Source organism: Pristiophorus japonicus, chromosome 1, assembly GCF_044704955.1.
Source record: "Pristiophorus japonicus isolate sPriJap1 chromosome 1, sPriJap1.hap1, whole genome shotgun sequence".
Taxonomy (NCBI): Eukaryota; Metazoa; Chordata; class Chondrichthyes; family Pristiophoridae; genus Pristiophorus; species Pristiophorus japonicus.
In genome coordinates this window covers 476,581,103-476,597,089 of record NC_091977.1, presented here as the reverse complement: position 1 = coordinate 476,597,089, position 15,987 = coordinate 476,581,103, and the positions used below count along the sequence as shown (strand labels likewise).

General features: G+C 49.4%; 9 non-coding genes across 9 annotated transcripts; all 9 read right to left on the bottom strand.

Annotated features, from left to right (window-relative positions):
• Nucleotides 1-2,704: 2,704 nt before the first annotated feature.
• Nucleotides 2,705-2,777, bottom strand: trnar-acg (transfer RNA arginine (anticodon ACG)). The gene has a single exon. It is a non-coding gene; the product is annotated as a tRNA-Arg (tRNA).
• Nucleotides 2,778-3,927: 1,150 nt separating this feature from the next.
• trnar-acg (transfer RNA arginine (anticodon ACG)) lies at nucleotides 3,928-4,000 on the bottom strand. The gene has a single exon. It is a non-coding gene; the product is annotated as a tRNA-Arg (tRNA).
• A 1,150-nt stretch (nucleotides 4,001-5,150) lies between these two features.
• trnar-acg (transfer RNA arginine (anticodon ACG)) lies at nucleotides 5,151-5,223 on the bottom strand. Its single transcript has one exon. It is a non-coding gene; the product is annotated as a tRNA-Arg (tRNA).
• A 1,150-nt stretch (nucleotides 5,224-6,373) lies between these two features.
• On the bottom strand, nucleotides 6,374-6,446 carry trnah-aug (transfer RNA histidin (anticodon AUG)). Its single transcript has one exon. It is a non-coding gene; the product is annotated as a tRNA-His (tRNA).
• A 1,163-nt stretch (nucleotides 6,447-7,609) lies between these two features.
• On the bottom strand, nucleotides 7,610-7,682 carry trnac-aca (transfer RNA cysteine (anticodon ACA)). The gene has a single exon. It is a non-coding gene; the product is annotated as a tRNA-Cys (tRNA).
• A 1,162-nt stretch (nucleotides 7,683-8,844) lies between these two features.
• On the bottom strand, nucleotides 8,845-8,917 carry trnar-acg (transfer RNA arginine (anticodon ACG)). Its single transcript has one exon. It is a non-coding gene; the product is annotated as a tRNA-Arg (tRNA).
• Nucleotides 8,918-10,080: 1,163 nt separating this feature from the next.
• Nucleotides 10,081-10,153, bottom strand: trnar-acg (transfer RNA arginine (anticodon ACG)). Its single transcript has one exon. It is a non-coding gene; the product is annotated as a tRNA-Arg (tRNA).
• Nucleotides 10,154-11,314: 1,161 nt separating this feature from the next.
• trnar-acg (transfer RNA arginine (anticodon ACG)) lies at nucleotides 11,315-11,387 on the bottom strand. The gene has a single exon. It is a non-coding gene; the product is annotated as a tRNA-Arg (tRNA).
• A 1,163-nt stretch (nucleotides 11,388-12,550) lies between these two features.
• Nucleotides 12,551-12,623, bottom strand: trnar-acg (transfer RNA arginine (anticodon ACG)). Its single transcript has one exon. It is a non-coding gene; the product is annotated as a tRNA-Arg (tRNA).
• Nucleotides 12,624-15,987: the final 3,364 nt, after the last annotated feature.

Genomic DNA, 15,987 nt, shown 5'->3' with positions numbered 1-15,987 from the left:
ATCAAATCCTTTGGTGTGCTGTCGCAGCAAAACTTCTCGATTTTTGCATGCATGCAGCTGAAATGGAAAGAAGGAAAAACATCTTTACAAGTATCAATGCCTTTTCTAAGGATTGAACTCAGGACCTTCAGATTATGAGACTGGCGTGCTGCCTACTGCACTAAGAAGGTACTTACCTGTTTAAGAGCTGGACAGTTTGACCACATATGTTCGCTTACGTGGAATCCAAAGCCATAATGCAAAGATTGCAAAAATACTCAAGCCAGGTAGGAGTCGAACCTACAATCTTCTGATCCGTAGTCAGACGTATTATCCATTGCGCCACTGGCCCAGTCTGTGAAAAATAGCTGCGACATCAGCAGGTGCACAGGACGGGCAGATTACAAGGCATAAGGCAGACAATCACCAAAGAGAGGCACCTCTGTCGCATCCCTTCGATTCACAGGTGGGAGAGCGGAGCAGTGCAGTAGAAAACAAAGCAAAGCAAAGTCGTGCTTAGGTAGTTGGTTGCACTCCGGCTTGAAGCAGTGAGCATTCTTTTGAAGTATGTATGTGTGTGGTAAGTGGCAATTCGCTGAAGGCAGAGCTCTTAATATGACGAGCAGTTTACAGCTGAACATGTTGCAGCTGAGGCACAGGACAGTGCCTTCGCCGTTTTGCTTGAACACTTGCATCTGTGTGTCAGCAGGGAGTGCCTTTGAGCAGCAATGCATGAAAAGAGGCAGCACTTTCTTTCAGGCAAAGCCTCAGGCAATAGAATCATCTGTCCATCAGTCAGACAGGCCTCTCGCTTGCTCCCTCACGCTCGTGGCGGCTCAACTCGCTTCCCTTCCGCAGGCTCGAGCTCTTCTTGGCGTCTTTCACCATATCCGTGGCTTCCAGTCCTGCCCTTGCTCGCTTGCTATTGCTCAGTAACGTCGATTGGAGCAAAGCATGAAAAGTGTTCAGGGAGCAGGCCAACCTGAAGCAGGAGATTTCTGCTGGTCGTGGAAGCGAGGAGGCAAGTGATAAGGGGCGAGTCAGGTGCAAACTGGGAGCTAATACCAGATGTGAATGGGGAATTTGCTCAAATGGGAGAGCGCTTACTTTGCACGTGTGAGGCAGTGGGATCAATGCCTGCATTCTCCACTGTTCTTTTGGCTCAGTTAATAGTTCAGACACAAGAGTTGTGTCAGGTGTGGGTGAGCCCATCTGCTTCTGAAGGTCACCGCAGATTGAGGGACATCAAATCCTTTGGTGTGCTGTCGCAGCAAAACTTCTCGATTTTTGCATGCATGCAGCTGAAATGGAAAGAAGGAAAAACATCTTTATAAGTATCAATGCCTTCTCTAAGGATTGAACTGAGGACCTTTAGATAACGAGACTGACGTGCTGCCTAATGCACGAAGAAGGCACTTACCAGTTTAAGAGCTGGACAGTTTGACCAAATATGTTCGCTTCCGTCGCATCCAAAGCCACAATACAAAGATTGCAAAAATACTCGAGCCAGGTAGGAGTCGAACCTATAATCTTCTGATCCGTAGTCAGACGTGTTATCCATTGCGCCACTGGCCCAGTCTGTGAAAAATAGCTGCGACATCAGCAGGTACACAGGACGGGCAGATTACAAGGCATGCGGCAGACAATCACCAAAGAGAGGCACCTCTGTCGCATCCCTTCGATTCACAGGTGGGAGAGCGGAGCAGTGCAGTAGAAAAAAAAGCAAAGCAAAGTCGTCCTGAGGTAGTTGGTTGCACTCCGGCTTGAAGCAGTGAGCATTCTTTTGAAGTATGTATGTGTGTGCTAAGTGGCAATTCGCTGAAGGCAGAGCTCTTAATATGACGAGCAGTTTACAGCTGAACATGTTGCAGCTGAGGCACAGGACAGTGCCTTCGCCGTTTTGCTTGAACACTTGCATCTGTGTGTCAGCAGGGAGTGCCTTTGAGCAGCAATGCATGAAAAGAGGCAGCACTTTCTTTCAGGCAAAGCCTCAGGGAATAGAATCATCTGTCCATCAGTCAGACAGGCCTCTCGTTTGCTCCCTCACGCTCGTGGCGGCTCAACTCACTTCCCTTCCGCAGGCTCGAGCTCTTCTTGGCGTCTTTCACCATATCCATGGCTTCCAGTCCTGCCCTTGCTCGCTTGCTATTGCTCAGTAACGTCGATTGGAGCAAAGCATGAAAAGTGTTCATGGAGCGGGCCAACCTGAAGCAGGAGATTTCTGCTGGTCGTGGAAGCGAGGAGGCAAGTGATAAGGGGCGAGTCAGATGCAAACTGGGAGCTAATACCAGATGTGAATGGGGAATTTGCTCAAATGAGAGAGCGCTTACTTTGCATGTGTGAAGCAGTGGGATCAATGCCTGCATTCTCCACTGTTCTTTTGGCTCAGTTAACAGTTCAGACACAAGAGTTGTGTCAGGTGTGGGTGAGCCCATCTGCTTCTGAAGGTCACCGCAGGCTGAGGGACATCAAATCCTTTGGTGTGCTGTCGCAGCAAAACTTCTCGATTTTTGCATGCATGCAGCTGAAATGGAAAGAAGGAAAAACATCTTTACAAGTATCAATGCCTTTTCTAAGGATTGAATTCAGGACCTTCAGATTATGAGACTGACGTGCTGCCTACTGCACTAAGAAGGTACTTCCCAGTTTAAGAGCTGGACAGTTTGACCAAATATGTTCGCTTACGTGGCATCCAAAGCCATAATGCAAAGATTGCAAAAATACTCGAGCCAGGTAGGAGTCGAACCTACAATCTTCTGATCCGTAGTCAGACGCGTTATCCATTGCGCCACTGGCCCAGTCTGTGAAAAATAGCTGCGACGTCAGCAGGTGCACAGGACGGGCAGATTCCAAGGCATGAGGCAGACAATCACCAAAGAGAGGCACCTCTGTCGCATCCCTTCGATTCACAGGTGGGAGAGCGGAGCAGTGCAGTAGAAAACAAAGCAAAGCAAAGTCGTGCTTAGGTAGTTGGTTGCACTCCGGCTTGAAGCAGTGAGCATTCTTTTGAAGTATGTATGTGTGTGGTAAGTGGCAATTCGCTGAAGGCAGAGCTCTTAATATGACGAGCTGTTTACAGCTGAACATGTTGCAGCTGAGGCACAGGACAGTGCCTTCGCCGTTTTGCTTGAACATTTGCATCTGTGTGTCAGCAGGGAGTGCCTTTGAGCAGCAATGCATGAAAAGAGGCAACACTTTCTTTCAGGCAAAGCCTCAGGCAATAGAATCATCTGTCCATCAGTCAGACAGGCCTCTCGCTTGCTCCCTCACGCTCGTGGCGGCTCAACTCGCTTCCCTTCCGCAGGCTCGAGCTCTTCTTGGCGTCTTTCACCATATCCGTGGCTTCCAGTCCTGCCCTTGCTCGCTTGCTATTGCTCAGTAACGTCGATTGGAGCAAAGCATGAAAAGTGTTCAGGGAGCAGGCCAACCTGAAGCAGGAGATTTCTGCTGGTCGTGGAAGCGAGGAGGCAAGTGATAAGGGGCGAGTCAGATGCAAACTGGGAGCTAATACCAGATGTGAATGGGGAATTTGCTCAAATGGGAGAGCGCTTACTTTGCACGTGTGAGGCAGTGGGATCAATGCCTGCATTCTCCACTGTTCTTTTGGCTCAGTTAATAGTTCAGACACAAGAGTTGTGTCAGGTGTGGGTGAGCCCATCTGCTTCTGAAGGTCACCGCAGGCTGAGGGACATCAAATCCTTTGGTGTGCTGTCGTAGCAAAACTTCTCGATTTTTGCATGCATGCAGCTGAAATGGAAAGAAGGAAAAACATCTTTACAAGTATCAATGCCTTCTCTAAGGATTGAATTGAGGACCTTCAGATTATGAGACTGACGTGCTGCCTACTGCACTAAGAAGGCACTTACCAGTTTAAGAGCTGGACAGTTTGACCAAATATGTTCGCTTACGTGGCATCCAAAGCCATAATGCAAAGATTGCAAAAATACTCAAGCCAGGTAGGAGTCGAACCTACAATCTTCTGATCCGTAGTCAGACGCGTTATCCATTGCGCCACTGGCCCAGTCTGTGAAGAATAGCTGCGACATCAGCAGGTGCACAGGACGGGCAGATTACAAGGCATGAGGCAGACAATCACCAAAGAGAGGCACCTCTGTCGCATCCCTTCGATTCACAGGTGGGAGAGCGGAGCAGTGCAGTAGAAAACAAAGCAAAGCAAAGTCGTGCTTAGGTAGTTGGTTGCACTCCGGCTTGAAGCAGTGAGCATTCTTTTGAAGTATGTATGTGTGTGGTAAGTGGCAATTCGCTGAAGGCAGAGCTCTTAATATGACGAGCAGTTTACAGCTGAACATGTTGCAGCTGAGGCACAGGACAGTGCCTTCGCCGTTTTGCTTGAACACTTGCATCTGTGTGTCAGCAGGGAGTGCCTTTGAGCAGCAATGCATGAAAAGAGGCAGCACTTTCTTTCAGGCAAAGCCTCAGGCAATAGAATCATCTGTCCATCAGTCAGACAGGCCTCTCGCTTGCTCCCTCACGCTCGTGGTGGCTCAACTCGCTTCCCTTCCGCAGGCTCGAGCTCTTCTTGGCGTCTTTCACCATATCCGTGGCTTCCAGTCCTGCCCTTGCTCGCTTGCTATTGCTCAGTAACGTCGATTGGAGCAAAGCATGAAAAGTGTTCAGGGAGCAGGCCAACCTGAAGCAGGAGATTTCTGCTGGTCGTGGAAGCGAGCAGGCAAGTGATAAGGGGCGAGTCAGATGCAAACTGGAAGCTAATACCAGATGTGAATGGGGAATTTGCTCAAATGGGAGAGCGCTTACTTTGCATGTGTGAGGCAGTGGGATCAATGCCTGCATTCTCCACTGTTCTTTTGGCTCAGTTCATAGTTCAGACACAAGAGTTGTGTCAGGTGTGGGTGAGCCTATCTGCTTCTGAAGGTCACCGCAGGCTGAGGGACATCAAATCCTTTGGTGTGCTGTCGCAGCAAAACTTCTCGATTTTTGCATGCATGCAGCTGAAATGGAAAGAAGGAAAAACATCTTTACAAGTATCAATGCCTTCTCGAAGGATTGAACTGAGGACCTTCAGATAATGAGACTGACGTGCTGCCTACTGCACTAAGAAGGCACTTACCAGTTTAAGAGCTGGACAGTTTGACCAAATATGTTCGCTTACGTGGCATCCAAAGCCATAATGCAAAGATTGCAAAAATACTCGAGCCAGGTAGGAGTCGAACCTACAATCTTCTGATCCGTAGTCAGACGCGTTATCCATTGCGCCACTGGCCCACTCTGTGAAAAATAGCTGCGACATCAGCAGGTGCACAGGACGGGCAGATTACAAGGCATGAGGCAGACAATCACCAAAGAGAGGCACCTCTGTCGCATCCCTTCGATTCACAGGTGGGAGAGCGGAGCAGTGCAGTAGAAAACAAAGCAAAGCAAAGTCGTGCTTAGGTAGTTGGTTGCACTCCGGCTTGAAGCAGTGAGCATTCTTTTGAAGTATGTATGTGTGTGGTAAGTGGCAATTTGCTGAAGGCAGAGCTCTTAATATGACGAGCAGTTTACAGCTGAACATGTTGCAGCTGAGGCACAGGACAGTGCCTTCGCCGTTTTGCTTGAACACTTGCATCTGTGTGTCAGCAGGGAGTGCCTTTGAGCAGCAATGCATGAAAAGAGGCAGCACTTTCTTTCAGGCAAAGCCTCAGGCAATAGAATCATCTGTCCATCAGTCAGACAGGCCTCTCGCTTGCTCCCTCACGCTCGTGGCGGCTCAACTCGCTTCCCTTCCGCAGGCTCGAGCTCTTCTTGGCGTCTTTCACCATATCCGTGGCTTCCAGTCCTGCCCTTGCTCGCTTGCTATTGCTCAGTAACGTCGATTGGAGCAAAGCATGAAAAGTGTTCAGGGAGCAGGCCAACCTGAAGCAGGAGATTTCTGCTGGTCGTGGAAGCGAGGAGGCAAGTGATAAGGGGCGATTCAGGTGCAAACTGGGAGCTAATACCAGATGTGAATGGGGAATTTGCTCAAATGGGAGAGCGCTTACTTTGCATGTGTGAGGCAGTGGGATCAATGCCTGCATTCTCCACTGTTCTTTTGGCTCAGTTCATAGTTCAGACACAAGAGTTGTGTCAGGTGTGGGTGAGCCTATCTGCTTCTGAAGGTCACCGCAGGCTGAGGGACATCAAATCCTTTGGTGTGCTGTCGCAGCAAAAGTTCTCGATTTTTGCATGCATGCAGCTGAAATGGAAAGAAGGAAAGACATCTTTACAAGTATCAATGCCTTTTCTAAGGATTGAATTCAGGACCTTCAGATTATGAGACTGACGTGCTGCCTACTGCACTAAGAAGGTACTTCCCAGTTTAAGAGCTGGACAGTTTGACCAAATATGTTCGCTTACGTGGCATCCAAAGCCATAATGCAAAGATTGCAAAAATACTCGAGCCAGGTAGGAGTCGAACCTACAATCTTCTGATCCATAGTCAGACGCGTTATCCATTGCGCCACTGGCCCAGTCTGTGAAAAATAGCTGCGACATCAGCAGGTGCACAGGACGGGCAGATTACAAGGCATGAGGCAGACAATCACCAAAGAGAGGCACCTCTGTCGCATCCCTTCGATTCACAGGTGGGAGAGCGGAGCAGTGCAGTAGAAAACAAAGCAAAGCAAAGTCGTGCTTAGGTAGTTGGTTGCACTCCGGCTTGAAGCAGTGAGCATTCTTTTGAAGTATGTATGTGTGTGGTAAGTGGCAATTCGCTGAAGGCAGAGCTCTTAATATGACGAGCTGTTTGCAGCTGAACATGTTGCAGCTGAGGCACAGGACAGTGCCTTCGCCGTTTTGCTTGAACATTTGCATCTGTGTGTCAGCAGGGAGTGCCTTTGAGCAGCAATGCATGAAAAGAGGCAGCACTTTCTTTCAGGCAAAGCCTCAGGCAATAGAATCATCTGTCCATCAGTCAGACAGGCCTCTCGCTTGCTCTCTCACGCTTGTGGCGGCTGCGACATTACGCTCAACTCGCTTCCCTTCCGCAGGCTTGAGCTCTTCTTGGAGTCTTTCACCATATCCGTGGCTTCCAGTCCTGCCCTTGCTCGCTTGCTATTGCTCAGTAACGTCGATTGGAGCAAAGCATGAAAAGTGTTCAGGGAGCGGGCCAACCTGAAGCAGGAGATTTCTGCTGGTCGTGGAAGCGAGGAGGCCAGTGATAAGGGGCGATACAGATGCAAACTGGGAGCTAATACCAGATGTGAATGGGGAATTTGCTCAAATGGGAGAGCGCTTACTTTGCATGTGTGAGGCAGTGGGATCAATGCCTGCATTCTCCACTGTTCTTTTGGCTCAGTGAATAGTTCAGACACAAGAGTTGTGTCAGCTGTGGGTGAGCCCATCTGCTTCTGAAGGTCACCGCAGGCTGAGGGACATCAAATCCTTTGGTGTGCTGTCGCAGCAAAACTTCTCGATTTTTGATTGCATGCAGCTGAAATGGAAAGAAGGAAAAACATCTTGACAAGTATCAATGTCTTTTCTAAGGATTGAATTCAGGACCTTCAGATTATGAGACTGACGTGCTGCCTACTGCACTAAGAAGGTACTGCCCAGTTTAAAAGCTGGACAGTTTGACCAAATATGTTCGCTTACGTGGCATCCAAAGCCATAATGCAAAGATTGCAAAAATACTCGAGCCAGGTAGGAGTCGAACCTACAATCTTCTGATCTGTAGTCAGACGCGTTATCCATTGCGCCACTGGCCCAGTTTGTGAAAAATAGCTGCAACATCAGCAGGTGCACAGGACGGGCAGATTACAAGGCATGAGGCAGACAATCACCAAAGAGAGGCACCTCTGTCGCATCCCTTCGATTCACAGGTGGGAGAGCGGAGCAGTGCAGTAGAAAACAAAGCAAAGCAAAGTCGTGCTTAGGTAGTTGGTTGCACTCCGGCTTGAAGCAGTGAGCATTCTTTTGAAGTATGTATGTGTGTGGTAAGTGGCAATTCGCTGAAGGCAGAGCTCTTAATATGACGAGCTGTTTACAGCTGAACATGTTGCAGCTGAGGCACAGGACAGTGCCTTCGCCGTTTTGCTTGAACACTTGCATCTGTGTGTCACCAGGGAGTGCCTTTGAGCAGCAATGCATGAAAAGAGGCAGCACTTTCTTTCAGGCAAAGCCTCAGGCAATAGAATCATCTGTCCATCAGTCAGAAAGGGCTCTCGCTTGCTCCCTCACGCTCGTGGCGGTTGCGACATTACGCTCAACTCGCTTCCCTTCCGCAGGCTCGAGCTCTTCTTGGCGTCTTTCATCATATCCGTGGCTTCCAGTGCTGCCCTTGCTCGGTGCTATTGCTCAGTAACGTCGATTGGAGCAAAGCATGAAAAGTGTTCAGGGAGCGGGCCAACCTGAAGCAGGAGATTTCTGCTGGTCGTGGAAGCGAGGAGGCCAGTGATAAGGGGCGATTCAGATGCAAACTGGGAGCTAATACCAGATGTGAATGGGGAATTTGCTCAAATGGGAGAGTGCTTACTTTGCATGTGTGAGGCAGTGGGATCAATGCCTGCATTCTCCACTGTTCTTTTGGCTCAGTGAATAGTTCAGAGACAAGAGTTGTGTCAGCTGTGGGTGAGCCCATCTGCTTCTGAAGGTCACCGCAGGCTGAGGGACATCAAATCCTTTGGTGTGCTGTCGCAGCAAAACTTCTCGATATTTGCATGCATGCAGCTGAAATGGAAAGAAGGAAAAACATCTTTACAAGTATCAATGCCTTCTCTAAGGATTGAACTGAGGACCTTCAGATAACGAGATTGACGTGCTGCCTACTGCACTAAGAAGGTACTTCCCAGTTTAAGAGCTGGACAGTTTGACCAAATATGTTCGCTTACGTGGCATCCAAAGCCATAATGCAAAGATTGCAAAAATACTCGAGCCAGGTAGGAGTCGAACCTACAATCTTCTGATCCGTAGTCAGACGCGTTATCCATTGCGCCACTGGCCCAGTCTGTGAAAAATAGCTGCGACATCAGCAGGTGCACAGGACGGGCAGATTACAAGGCATGAGGCAGACAATCACCAAAGAGAGGCACCTCTGTTGCATCCCTTCGATTCACAGGTGGGAGAGCGGAGCAGTGCAGTAGAAAACAAAGCAAAGCAAAGTCGTGCTTAGGTAGTTGGTTGCACTCCGGCTTGAAGCAGTGAGCATTCTTTTGAAGTATGTATGTGTGTGGTAAGTGGCAATTCGCTGAAGGCAGAGCTCTTAATATGACGAGCATTTTACAGCTGAACATGTTGCAGCTGAGGCACAGGACAGTGCCTTCGCCGTTTTGCTTGAACACTTGCATCTGTGTGTCACCAGGGAGTGCCTTTGAGCAGCAATGCATGAAAAGAGGCAGCACTTTCTTTCAGGCAAAGCCTCAGGCAATAGAATCATCTGCCCATCAGTCAGAAAGGGCTCTCGCTTGCTCCCTCACGCTCGTGGCGGCTGCGACGTTACGCTCAACTCGCTTCCCTTCCGCAGGCTCGAGCTCTTCTTGGCGTCTTTCACCATATCCGTGGCTTCCAGTCCTGCCCTTGCTCGCTTGCTATTGCTCAGTAACGTCGATTGGAGCAAAGCATGAAAAGTGTTCAGGGAGCAGGCCAACCTGAAGCAGGAGATTTCTGCTGGTCGTGGAAGCGAGCAGGCAAGTGATAAGGGGCGAGTCAGATGCAAACTGGAAGCTAATACCAGATGTGAATGGGGAATTTGCTCAAATGGGAGAGCGCTTACTTTGCACGTGTGAGGCAGTGGGATCAATGCCTGCATTCTCCACTGTTCTTTTGGCTCAGTTTATAGTTCAGACACAAGAGTTGTGTCAGGTGTGGGTGAGCCCATCTGCTTCTGAAGGTCACCGCAGGCTGAGGGACATCAAATCCTTTGGTGTGCTGTCGCAGCAAAACTTCTCGATTTTTGCATGCATGCAGCTGAAATGGAAAGAAGGAAAAACATCTTTACAAGTATCAATGCCTTCTCGAAGGATTGAACTGAGGACCTTCAGATAATGAGACTGACGTGCTGCCTACTGCACTAAGAAGGCACTTACCAGTTTAAGAGCTGGACAGTTTGACCAAATATGTTCGCTTACGTGGCATCCAAAGCCATAATGCAAAGATTGCAAAAATACTCAAGCCAGGTAGGAGTCGAACCTACAATCTTCTGATCCGTAGTCAGACGCGTTATCCATTGCGCCACTGGCCCAGTCTGTGAAAAATAGCTGCGACATCAGCAGGTGCACAGGACGGGCAGATTACAAGGCATGAGGCAGACAATCACCAAAGAGAGGCACCTCTGTCGCATCCCTTCGATTCACAGGTGGGAGAGCGGAGCAGTGCAGTAGAAAACAAAGCAAAGCAAAGTCGTGCTTAGGTAGTTGGTTGCACTCCGGCTTGAAGCAGTGAGCATTCTTTTGAAGTATGTATGTGTGTGGTAAGTGGCAATTCGCTGAAGGCAGAGCTCTTAATATGACGAGCTGTTTACAGCTGAACATGTTGCAGCTGAGGCACAGGACAGTGCCTTCGCCGTTTTGCTTGAACACTTGCATCTGTGTGTCACCAGGGAGTGCCTTTGAGCAGCAATGCATGAAAAGAGGCAGCACTTTCTTTCAGGCAAAGCCTCAGGCAATAGAATCATCTGTCCATCAGTCAGAAAGGGCTCTCGCTTGCTCCCTCACGCTCGTGGCGGTTGCGACATTACGCTCAACTCGCTTCCCTTCCGCAGGCTCGAGCTCTTCTTGGCGTCTTTCACCATATCCGTGGCTTCCAGTGCTGCCCTTGCTCGGTGCTATTGCTCAGTAACGTCGATTGGAGCAAAGCATGAAAAGTGTTCAGGGAGCAGGCCAACCTGAAGCAGGAGATTTCTGCTGGTCGTGGAAGCGAGGAGGCCAGTGATAAGGGGCGATTCAGATGCAAACTGGGAGCTAATACCAGATGTGAATGGGGAATTTGCTCAAATGGGAGAGTGCTTACTTTGCATGTGTGAGGCAGTGGGATCAATGCCTGCATTCTCCACTGTTCTTTTGGCTCAGTGAATAGTTCAGAGACAAGAGTTGTGTCAGCTGTGGGTGAGCCCATCTGCTTCTGAAGGTCACCGCAGGCTGAGGGACATCAAATCCTTTGGTGTGCTGTCGCAGCAAAACTTCTCGATTTTTGCATGCATGCAGCTGAAATGGAAAGAAGGAAAAACATCTTTACAAGTATCAATGCCTTCTCTAGGATTGAACTGAGGACCTTCAGATAACGAGATTGACGTGCTGCCTACTGCACTAAGAAGGTACTTCCCAGTTTAAGAGCTGGACAGTTTGACCAAATATGTTCGCTTACGTGGCATCCAAAGCCATAATGCAAAGATTGCAAAAATACTCGAGCCAGGTAGGAGTCGAACCTACAATCTTCTGATCCGTCGTCAGACGCGTTATCCATTGCGCCACTGGCCCAGTCTGTGAAAAATAGCTGCGACATCAGCAGGTGCACAGGACGGGCAGATTACAAGGCATGAGGCAGACAATCACCAAAGAGAGGCACCTCTGTCGCATCCCTTCGATTCACAGGTGGGAGAGCGGAGCAGTGCAGTAGAAAACAAAGCAAAGCAAAGTCGTGCTTAGGTAGTTGGTTGCACTCCGGCTTGAAGCAGTGAGCATTCTTTTGAAGTATGTATGTGTGTGGTAAGTGGCAATTCGCTGAAGGCAGAGCTCTTAATATGACGAGCATTTTACAGCTGAACATGTTGCAGCTGAGGCACAGGACAGTGCCTTCGCCGTTTTGCTTGAACACTTGCATCTGTGTGTCACCAGGGAGTGCCTTTGAGCAGCAATGCATGAAAAGAGGCAGCACTTTCTTTCAGGCAAAGCCTCAGGCAATAGAATCATCTGTCCATCAGTCAGAAAGGGCTCTCGCTTGCTCCCTCACGCTCGTGGCGGCTGCGACGTTACGCTCAACTCGCTTCCCTTCCGCAGGCTCGAGCTCTTCTTGGCGTCTTTCACCATATCCGTGGCTTCCAGTCCTGCCCTTGCTCGCTTGCTATTGCTCAGTAACGTCGATTGGAGCAAAGCATGAAAAGTGTTCAGGGAGCAGGCCAACCTGAAGCAGGAGATTTCTGCTGGTCGTGGAAGCGAGCAGGCAAGTGATAAGGGGCGAGTCAGATGCAAACTGGAAGCTAATACCAGATGTGAATGGGGAATTTGCTCAAATGGGAGAGCGCTTACTTTGCACGTGTGAGGCAGTGGGATCAATGCCTGCATTCTCCACTGTTCTTTTGGCTCAGTTAATAGTTCAGACACAAGAGTTGTGTCAGGTGTGGGTGAGCCCATCTGCTTCTGAAGGTCACCGCAGGCTGAGGGACATCAAATCCTTTGGTGTGCTGTCGCAGCAAAACTTCTCGATTTTTGCATGCATGCAGCTGAAATGGAAAGAAGGAAAAACATCTTTACAAGTATCAATGCCTTCTCGAAGGATTGAACTGAGGACCTTCAGATAATGAGACTGACGTGCTGCCTACTGCACTAAGAAGGCACTTACCAGTTTAAGAGCTGGACAGTTTGACCAAATATGTTCGCTTACGTGGCATCCAAAGCCATAATGCAAAGATTGCAAAAATACTCAAGCCAGGTAGGAGTCGAACCTACAATCTTCTGATCCGTAGTCAGACGCGTTATCCATTGCGCCACTGGCCCAGTCTGTGAAAAATAGCTGCGACATCAGCAGGTGCACAGGACGGGCAGATTACAAGGCATGAGGCAGACAATCACCAAAGAGAGGCACCTCTGTCGCATCCCTTCGATTCACAGGTGGGAGAGCGGAGCAGTGCAGTAGAAAACAAAGCAAAGCAAAGTCGTGCTTAGGTAGTTGGTTGCACTCCGGCTTGAAGCAGTGAGCATTCTTTTGAAGTATGTATGTGTGTGGTAAGTGGCAATTCGCTGAAGGCAGAGCTCTTAATATGACGAGCTGTTTACAGCTGAACATGTTGCAGCTGAGGCACAGGACAGTGCCTTCGCCGTTTTGCTTGAACACTTGCATCTGTGTGTCACCAGGGAGTGCCTTTGAGCAGCAATGCATGAAAAGAGGCAGCACTTTCTTTCAGGCAAAGCCTCAGGCAATAGAATCATCTGTCCATCAGTCAGAAAGGGCTCTCGCTTGCTCCCTCACGCTCGTGGCGGTTGCGACATTACGCTCAACTCGCTTCCCTTCCGCAGGCTCGAGCTCTTCTTGGCGTCTTTCACCATATCCGTGGCTTCCAGTGCTGCCCTTGCTCGGTGCTATTGCTCAGTAACGTCGATTGGAGCAAAGCATGAAAAGTGTTCAGGGAGCGGGCCAACCTGAAGCAGGAGATTTCTGCTGGTCGTGGAAGCGAGGAGCCCAGTGATAAGGGGCGATTCAGATGCAAACTGGGAGCTAATACCAGATGTGAATGGGGAATTTGCTCAAATGGGAGAGTGCTTACTTTGCATGTGTGAGGCAGTGGGATCAATGCCTGCATTCTCCACTGTTCTTTTGGCTCAGTGAATAGTTCAGAGACAAGAGTTGTGTCAGCTGTGGGTGAGCCCATCTGCTTCTGAAGGTCACCGCAGGCTGAGGGACATCAAATCCTTTGGTGTGCTGTCGCAGCAAAACTTCTCGATCTTTGCATGCATGCAGCTGAAATGGAAAGAAGGAAAAACATCTTTACAAGTATCAATGCCTTCTCTAAGGATTGAACTGAGGACCTTCAGATAACGAGATTGACGTGCTGCCTACTGCACTAAGAAGGTACTTCCCAGTTTAAGAGCTGGACAGTTTGACCAAATATGTTCGCTTACGTGGCATCCAAAGCCATAATGCAAAGATTGCAAAAATACTCGAGCCAGATGGGAGTCGAACCTACAATCTTCTGATCCGTCGTCAGACGCGTTATCCATTGCGCCACTGGCCCAGTCTGTGAAAAATAGCTGCGACATCAGCAGGTGCACAGGACGGGCAGATTACAAGGCATGAGGCAGACAATCACCAAAGAGAGGCACCTCTGTCGCATCCCTTCGATTCACAGGTGGGAGAGCGGAGCAGTGCAGTAGAAAACAAAGCAAAGCAAAGTCGTGCTTAGGTAGTTGGTTGCACTCCGGCTTGAAGCAGTGAGCATTCTTTTGAAGTATGTATGTGTGTGGTAAGTGGCAATTCGTTGAAGGCAGAGCTCTTAATATGACGAGCATTTTACAGCTGAACATGTTGCAGCTGAGGCACAGGACAGTGCCTTCGCCGTTTTGCTTGAACACTTGCATCTGTGTGTCAGCAGGGAGTGCCTTTGAGCAGCAATGCATGAAAAGAGGCAGCACTTTCTTTCAGGCAAAGCCTCAGGCAATAGAATCATCTGTCCATCAGTCAGAAAGGGCTCTCGCTTGCTCCCTCACGCTCGTGGCGGCTGCGACGTTACGCTCAACTCGCTTCCCTTCCGCAGGCTCGAGCTCTTCTTGGCGTCTTTCACCATATCCGTGGCTTCCAGTCCTGCCCTTGCTCGCTTGCTATTGCTCAGTAACGTCGATTGGAGCAAAGCATGAAAAGTGTTCAGGGAGCAGGCCAACCTGAAGCAGGAGATTTCTGCTGGTCGTGATAAGGGGCGAGTCAGATGCAAACTGGAAGCTAATACCAGATGTGAATGGGGAATTTGCTCAAATGGGAGAGCGCTTACTTTGCACGTGTGAGGCAGTGGGATCAATGCCTGCATTCTCCACTGTTCTTTTGGCTCAGTTAATAGTTCAGACACAAGAGTTGTGTCAGGTGTGGGTGAGCCCATCTGCTTCTGAAGGTCACCGCAGGCTGAGGGACATCAAATCCTTTGGTGTGCTGTCGCAGCAAAACTTCTCGATTTTTGCATGCATGTAGCTGAAATGGAAAGAAGGAAAAACATCTTTACAAGTATCAATGCCTTCTCGAAGGATTGAACTGAGGACCTTCAGATAATGAGACTGACGTGCTGCCTACTGCACTAAGAAGGCACTTAACAGTTTAAGAGCTGGACAGTTTGACCAAATATGTTCGCTTACGTGGCATCCAAAGCCATAATGCAAAGATTGCAAAAATACTCAAGCCAGGTAGGAGTCGAACCTACAATCTTCTGATCCGTCGTCAGACGCGTTATCCATTGCGCCACTGGCCCAGTCTGTGCAAAATAGCTGCGACATCAGCAGGTGCACAGGACGGGCAGATTACAAGGCATGAGGCAGACAATCACCAAAGAGAGGCACCTCTGTCGCATCCCTTCGATTCACAGGTGGGAGAGCGGAGCAGTGCAGTAGAAAACAAAGCAAAGCAAAGTCGTGCTTAGGTAGTTGGTTGCACTCCGGCTTGAAGCAGTGAGCATTCTTTTGAAGTATGTATGTGTGTGGTAAGTGGCAATTCGTTGAAGGCAGAGCTCTTAATATGACGAGCAGTTTACAGCTGAACATGTTGCAGCTGAGGCACAGGACAGTGCCTTCGCCGTTTTGCTTGAACACTTGCATCTGTGTGTCAGCAGGGAGTGCCTTTGAGCAGCAATGCATGAAAAGAGGCAGCACTTTCTTTCAGGCAAAGCCTCAGGCAATAGAATCATCTGTCCATCAGTCAGACAGGCCTCTCGCTTGCTCCCTCACGCTCGTGGCGGCTCAACTCGCTTCCCTTCCGCAGGCTCGAGCTCTTCTTGGCGTCTTTCACCATATCCGTGGCTTCCAGTCCTGCCCTTGCTCGCTTGCTATTGCTCAGTAACGTCGATTGGAGCAAAGCATGAAAAGTGTTCAGGGAGCAGGCCAACCTGAAGCAGGAGATTTCTGCTGGTCGTGGAAGCGAGGAGGCAAGTGATAAGGGGCGAGTCAGGTGCAAACTGGGAGCTAATACCAGATGTGAATGGGGAATTTGCTCAAATGGGAGAGCGCTTACTTTGCATGTGTGAGGCAGTGGGATCAATGCCTGCATTTTCCACTGTTCTTTTGGCTCAGTTAATAGTTCAGACACAAGAGTTGTGTCAGGTGTGGGTGAGCCTATCTGCTTCTGAAGGTCACCGCAGGCTGAGGGACATCAAATCCTTTGGTGTGC